Here is a 7,229-nt window from a genome sequence, read left to right on the forward strand (position 1 = left end):
AGCTGTGTTCCTCTGGGTGCAGGTGGCCATGCTACAGCCCACAGATCCTCCAGGTTAGCCATAAACAGGTCAAGAATACAACACATTAGTACACTTAAATCGAGAGAAAACAAAAGGCCACAAACAGGCTGCAACAAACATCACCTGCAAAGTTGTTGATACCTAATTTACATACAGGATAATGATGTCTCATCTGTGACTCAGCCCTGGTCATACTGCAAGTGCGTGGTAATGCCTGAAATAGACCCTCCAGATGCCTGGGCCCAAGCATGAACCACGAGAACAAGTGTTTCCCATGAGGGTCTAGTTTGCTATTGCCCTGTCCCAGCTCCACGCTGATATGCTAGATGCTCGTGCAGACCAAGGGTTTGTGTAAGAAAATGAATGAGATGTATCCTCTGGTCCTCAGACCAGAGTGGTGTGATGGCTCCAGACTGTGCATATGCTCGGGGGGGGGTTGTTCAGCCGTTTACCACAAACTGAGCACGCTCGCTCGATGTATTTGTTCACTCCATTCCCCTTGGAGATTTTGGAAGATACAGAGGGTGGAGGAAGGCAGCCCAATTTGTTTGTTGAAAGGGCTCCCTTATCACTGAGTTGAAACAGCAGACACTCAGACTCTAACAAGTAGGCTCTGGGACTAGGGATTGAAGCTCGATAGAAATTGTCTGCCCCCCTTTTCAGGCCAGTCAAATCAAAATAGCACATGAAAAGCACTGCTTTAGCATCCAGCATATAAAAGAAAGAATACGCTTTGACTTTCCTGTCCAAAATTTCCTCTCTCCCATGCTGTTGCACAATATGCTGTGCTGGGCTCAGAGATCATCTGTTCATATGCTATATGGGCTCATCACTGTAAACTTTCTTACAATTCTCAGCTTTTTTTTTTTCTCTTTATTTAAGAAGTTGCTAGCTGTTACAGCAGAGGAGAACACCTCATCTGGAAACAGAGGTATTGCCATAGCTTACATGCAGCCTACAGGCTCTACGTAGACATTCAATTTGCAAACAGCTGCAGAGGTTTGAAACATTTGTGTCATGCCCTTCTCTTCTCAAGCTGTTTATCAGGGTCCCCCGGGCATTGATTACTACCCCTGTAGTTCTCCCAGCTGTTTGTGTGCCAGCTCCCTAAGCCACTTCAAGCAGAATCAGCTGAGAGAGTTCAAACAGTTTAAATAGGAGCTACGCGCTAACTCACTTGATTATGCCTGAAGTGGGTTTAGGGAGCCCTCAGACAAGTTGCTTTGTTAGCAGAAGTGTAGCGGGGAGTAAAGCACAGTAACATCTCAAGCTGTTCCAGCTGAATCCAGAAGAGGACATCTGTCCATAGTCTAAGTAACAAAGAGACAAGTCCCTGGAGAACCTGGAACAAAAATTGTGCTGTGAAACTATGATACATACATCAGCTGATGATGGTCTTACAGCAATGACAAATGTGAAAATATTCATTCATCCTGCTGATATTCTAAAGACCAAGTATCTAATGATTATTTAAATTACAATAATGATAACTAATTCCTCAGGTAGAAGAGGAAGGAGGAGACACCTGATTTATACAGCTTAGTGAATCATAGATTCTTCTGATACCATCATCATGTGGTATTTGGAGGATATCATGGCCTCTCCCTCAGAACACAGCCATTGTTATTGTTGTTTTATGCTTTAAGCCCACAGGGATTCTTGTACCCTTTGCACCAGATAGGCCACAACAGTTAGCTGAGTTTAAGCTATACTGAAATGGAAATGGACACCCAAGAAGTGTACGCAGTCTCAGTTTGCTGTACCTCTACAGGTAGCTGTAGAGCCTGCCATGAGCTGCACAACTGAAGCTATGCTGTTTTACATTGGTTTGTCTACACCCCTTCACACCACAGCATCCAAATGCCTTCCAGGAATGTGTTAAGTGATGTGGCTGATACCTGCCATGCTTTAATTTCGGTCTCAAAGGGAGAACTGTGTAGGCAGGAGAGGATTGGGTTTTTATTTTAGGGGGTTTATTTTAAAGTGTTGATGCTACTGTATGTTTACAATAAAGAAGGTAATCTAAAGAAGTAGAAAGTGTTGAAATTTTGATAACCCTTTACTCCTGTGAGAATTTATTCAACAGTAACACAGCAGCCCCCAAGAAACTCTTAGATAACTCTGAAAAAGCGAGCCTGCACTTGGCTATGAGAAGCCAGTATGCGAGAAGAGGGTGCTTTTGATGCATTTATGCTAGCTTTGTGTTATTAAGATGAATCGCACATTGTGTTCTAGATCATGCATCTCCAAAGCTGATAGTGTCATACCCAGATATATCATGTTGCTATTTCAGAGAAGGGGTAATGGAAACCCAGCTTTGGTTACATATGTAATCTGCCAGGAGGAGATGGGTTCCTAAACAAAATGCATGCACAAGCTTAGTGACAGCTCAGAGTCCAGGGACATTACCAAATTAATTAGCAAGTTAATCAATTGTGTTTGCATACCCTCAAAGAAATGGGATTACAAAAAAGGTTTTATTTGTTTACATAACCTCTCCCCTGCTTGAGATCAGCTTCAGTCAGCTTTTCTTCATTGCTGAGCTGATCTGTAAAAGCACTAGTGTATCTTAGTCGTACTGATAAGACCTAAGGACTGTACTGCTGGCACTAAGGTTCACATTCCCCAAACAACTTACCTGCAGGCCGCATGTTCTTGGCAAATTCTAGTTAAAGAGATAGTTGTGAAGGTGTATTCTTCCATCACTCCTCATTTAGTGGCCCCGAAAACATTCTCCTGAACCTCTGCTTCCTCACAGGGACATCATCAGAATCTTGACTCGAGTAACATGAGGGTGAGGGAGTGCTATCACACATCCCCTGAAGTTTCTGTTCTGTCCAGCTGTCATGCTCCATCGAAAATAATTTCAGCTATGTATTTTTTTAAAAATTGCTGTCAAATCTGAAATTTCAATCTCCAGATAAGCGGCTGGTCGGCCCTCTTCCTTTAAACTTTGACGTTTGGTAAGTAGTAGAGAACTGTTATCAGAGTATATTCAGTGAATTACTTCTGAGTTAGATAAACAACACCCTCTGATTTTGTTCATCTGACCAGCCAAGAACAGTGCTTATGTCTTGGTCACAAATACATGATTGAGGTCTCAACTTGTTTTCTAACTAGCAGAAACAACGACAGCATAAAAAAGACTCAATTCAGAAGCTCAAAAAGTAGCAGCACGAAAGACAGGTCTTTAATCCCTTGATCATCTCAAACATGAAGCTATTTTAAGGGCAGCTGTTACGCAGTTGTCATCATACAATCACTAGGAAAGGTCACCAAATAATGGTGTTCACACACTAGCAATCACAGAGTATTACTCAATCACTGGAAAGTAAATTGCTAGAGAAGCTAAGATTTCCCCTTGGCTGCAGACAAAACTAAGCCAAAAAAAAAAGGAGCAACACAGTGCAGACTATTCATAGAAAGATGTATCTGTAGGGCACACGTTAACCTATTGTATAGTCTTTATGCCTACATAGACATGAACACAGCTATTTCTAAGACCATTCTTCAGCAGGGTACTTCAGTCCACCTGCAGTTTAAAGCACATGAATAGTCCCACTGAAAACAACAGAATTATCCATGTCCGTAAAGTTATACGTCCTTTAAATAAGTCTGCAAACTGGGGCCTAAACAAGCTTTAATTCCTACCAAAACAGCTGACCTTAACATACTGTGGGAGAAAACTACAAGCTTCTTATGCAAACAGCCTAAAAAGTAGTACTTGCTCTCTTTAAATTATATTGGGGTCTTATGTGACAAGACAAGTTAAAGAGGACTTGGTTGACGAGGGACAGAGGTGTATGTCTTCTGCAGAATAGGTGACATTTCTGAGTGTGTTTCCCAGTTGTGTATCCTGCTGTTCTGGGATCCCTTATTTGCTTCAGAGATACATGGGGGAATGTTGCCATTTCTAGCACCTGTCTGTTCAAAAGAGGTTTTTGTCTCCCAGGTAAAAATCTTTCTGTGCTTCTCGAGTTTCTAAAACATCTCCTGTGCCTGCTTTTTCTGTGCTAGGGTAGAACAGAAACAGAATCCAATACTCCTGTTGATACTCTATTACCAGCCATGGTATTACCAACTGCTTCCTACCTTCCTCTTTCTATAAACCAGTCTGGATTTACTATTACTGTGTATCTTCTTAAATTCTGCACAGTGAATTCCTACCTCTCTTTCATGAATGGCCACTGTTAATTTAGATCTACTCAGAAACATTTTGGATTCTATCTAATCTATTTTCTATTTATACCACATTCATCACCATGGTAGCTGAATGCCTTAGAAAGTATCTTTGAGGTAGAGGCTATGCAAAGCTTATTTTAAACCACTCTGATTCTTTGCCTTTAAAATTTAATTCTAACAACTTCATCTTACCCCAGCTGAGAAATTACCCATTTGCACTTTGCAAATAACAGTCTGAAATTTGAAGCCAGTCCAACGTGACTTGGGACCCAGTTTTAGCTGAGAATATCAACTGCAGTAACTCTGACACCTATGTAAATAATACACTTTTATTTTGATAGTTCTCTAAGAGAAATGTTATGATTTAGAATGTTCATAATTAATGAAAGCAGCAGTTCCACAAACTCAAGCAAAGCCAGCAGACTTGCAGTAAACTCTCATGCTCACTTTCACCTATGTTAACGCACCTGTCTACCTTGAAATCTGGTTATTATTAACTATACAGTAAAGCTCTGCATATATACATGTATATGTACAGATATAATGACATAACTGCATTACATGGTTTTAAAACAACGCAAAATTTTGTTCCATATACTCAGTTCTGTGTACTTTGTGATGTTGCACCATGGAATTTGCCAAACATTACACCTCTTATTTTCAAAATAATACACCAGAAGCTATGTTTTTACATCAGGGGATTTTACCTCTGCACTTCTAAAGAAATCTGGAAAATGACAGAAGGTCTAGCTAGTAGGTAGGGAAGGTCGGAAGTACTGCATTCATCCCTATCTTCCTAAACAATACCAGCGATACACTTATGAATTGTAAATTCAAGGGGAGAAAAAAAAAAGACTTCCCATATTGAACATGGGAATAGCATAAAGTCAGTTGTATTTGTCAACTTTTTCTATTAAGTCTAGTATTCACTTTCAAATTCCATCTTTGGGTTTTCAGTTTCGTATTCTTCAGAAAAATGTTTGTATTATCTGACAGTTTTTTCCCTCCCTCCAACTTGAACTCACTGGGCAACTTCAACCAAGCTTGAGTCAAGGGTAGAGGCCTGAAAGATGTAAACATTTCCAGTAGTTGTGTAAAGAAAACAGCCAAGAAGCTTACAGAGAAAGGCCATGTCGCCCTCACAGAGAGACTGTAGCATCAGCACAGCTATATTATTAGACAACAACAAATTAACATGGCAGAGGCAGCTTCCCAGCTGCCACTATCTAAAGGACTATTTCCTTAAGTTGCCCGAAATCGCTACAGAAAGCCAGCAGAACGGCGCAGAACGCAGCAATACAGTGATGAATTTGTCATCGCTGGAGCACGCATGGCCACCCGAATCTTTATCTGGTTGGAAACAGATGCATTACAGCCAGTTCCAAAACTAGCAATTCAGGCTGTTTAGACACACCAGAAGAGAGACAGATTTAAGTCCCTCCAGGGGTACTCCAGGATGCAAACAATAACCCGGCTCCACACTTTGTAGAACCACCCCCACTAGGAGAAGTGCGTCATTCAAAAGCAACTGCACACATATGTATGTGCAGAACCTCCTATCCAATGGTTTCCACCCTTAAGCAAAATTGCCTGCAGATTGAACTAACCCTCTATTACTCCAGCTTGGAAACGGCACATCTTGTCTCCTGTGCACTGAATGGAATATTTTCTTCTGTCTGACTGAGTCATTAAAATACCACTCAAAGAACTTTTATGCAATGTAGTTTTTATCAATATCAAACATTCTCAGGTTTCATGGTTTGATAAGTTTCCCCTAACATGCTGCTCATAAAGCGTAGATCTGTTTGTCACAATGATGCCATATGAAACCCCATCTGAGGCCCAGAAGAGCTGATGGTAATACAGAACTGATTTCTTCACACAGACCATGAAACAAACAAGAGATCACAATAATCTGATGAGAGATGATCTTGACATCCTCCAGCCCAGCCTACCTCTGCAGATATGTCAGCTAGACTCGTTTGGACAAGCAAATCAGTTTGTTGTTTGTTTTCTTTTAAAATACATCAAATGAGTCAACATATCAACAAAGCAGCAACATATTTTTCCAGTTAGCAAATGCATTTGTTAATCAGCCAGACCAGAGATATCAAGAAGCCTCTTTGTGGAGATGAAGTCTTTGGTTCTCCGAGTCACCACAAGCACTGTCACACACAACACAAACATCATTTTGATCTAATCAGGCTTTAAGAAAACATTTGTTGTAGCTGAATACAGCTGTCTGAAATCACAGAGATCCAAACTGCACATGACAGGAGCAACCCTAGAGGCACAAAAAGGGGTCTGACCAAGCCTTGCCAGAGGAGTAGGGCACTAGCTTTTCTGAAGCACCATTAAAAGCAACATGCCATTCCTCAGCTCCTAAACCCCTGCTATTTATACCATATATCTTTCTGAGTCTGCGTTTAACTTTCTGAAGCAGCAGAACTGTTTTTTAAAAAAAGGCTTTTGGAGAAAATCTTGTGAATTTTTCAGGTTGCAACAAGTCACACACCAGAAGGGCTCTGAGGCTGGTACTGGCACACAGTACCTGGAGGTGGAAGCGCAGCCTTCCATGGAGGCCAGGGGCTAATTCTCTTCAGTAATATGAAAATCCTGGCATATTCTTTCTGCCAACAGGGGAATGGGCTGTTTCCTTCCCACAAAAAGATTCACAAAAACTGGGAGCTGGACCTTACTTCTAACTCAAGCAAATATATATTTATTGGGCATTTGCATATTAAAACTGATCAAGAATCCCCAAAATCTCTAGCTTGGCTTAACTCACTGCAAGCGTTCATCCATCTAGCAGTAAAAATGCTGAGTATGGAGTGTTTTGTCCAACACTCAGCAGCTGTCACTGACTGCACAGTGCTCAGACCTGTGGTAGTTGTCCATTAGTTTACACTTTTTTTGCTGCTCTACCCCAAGCACCATAAAGGTTTATGCCAGCCTCAGCATTTCTAAGTTATACAGTCACCATCAAAACTTAATATTCCTCTACATGAGATATCAAAGGAAACCCA

The sequence above is a fragment of the Phalacrocorax carbo genome, chromosome 2 (assembly GCF_963921805.1).
Source record: "Phalacrocorax carbo chromosome 2, bPhaCar2.1, whole genome shotgun sequence".
NCBI classification, from domain to species: Eukaryota; Metazoa; Chordata; class Aves; order Suliformes; family Phalacrocoracidae; genus Phalacrocorax; species Phalacrocorax carbo.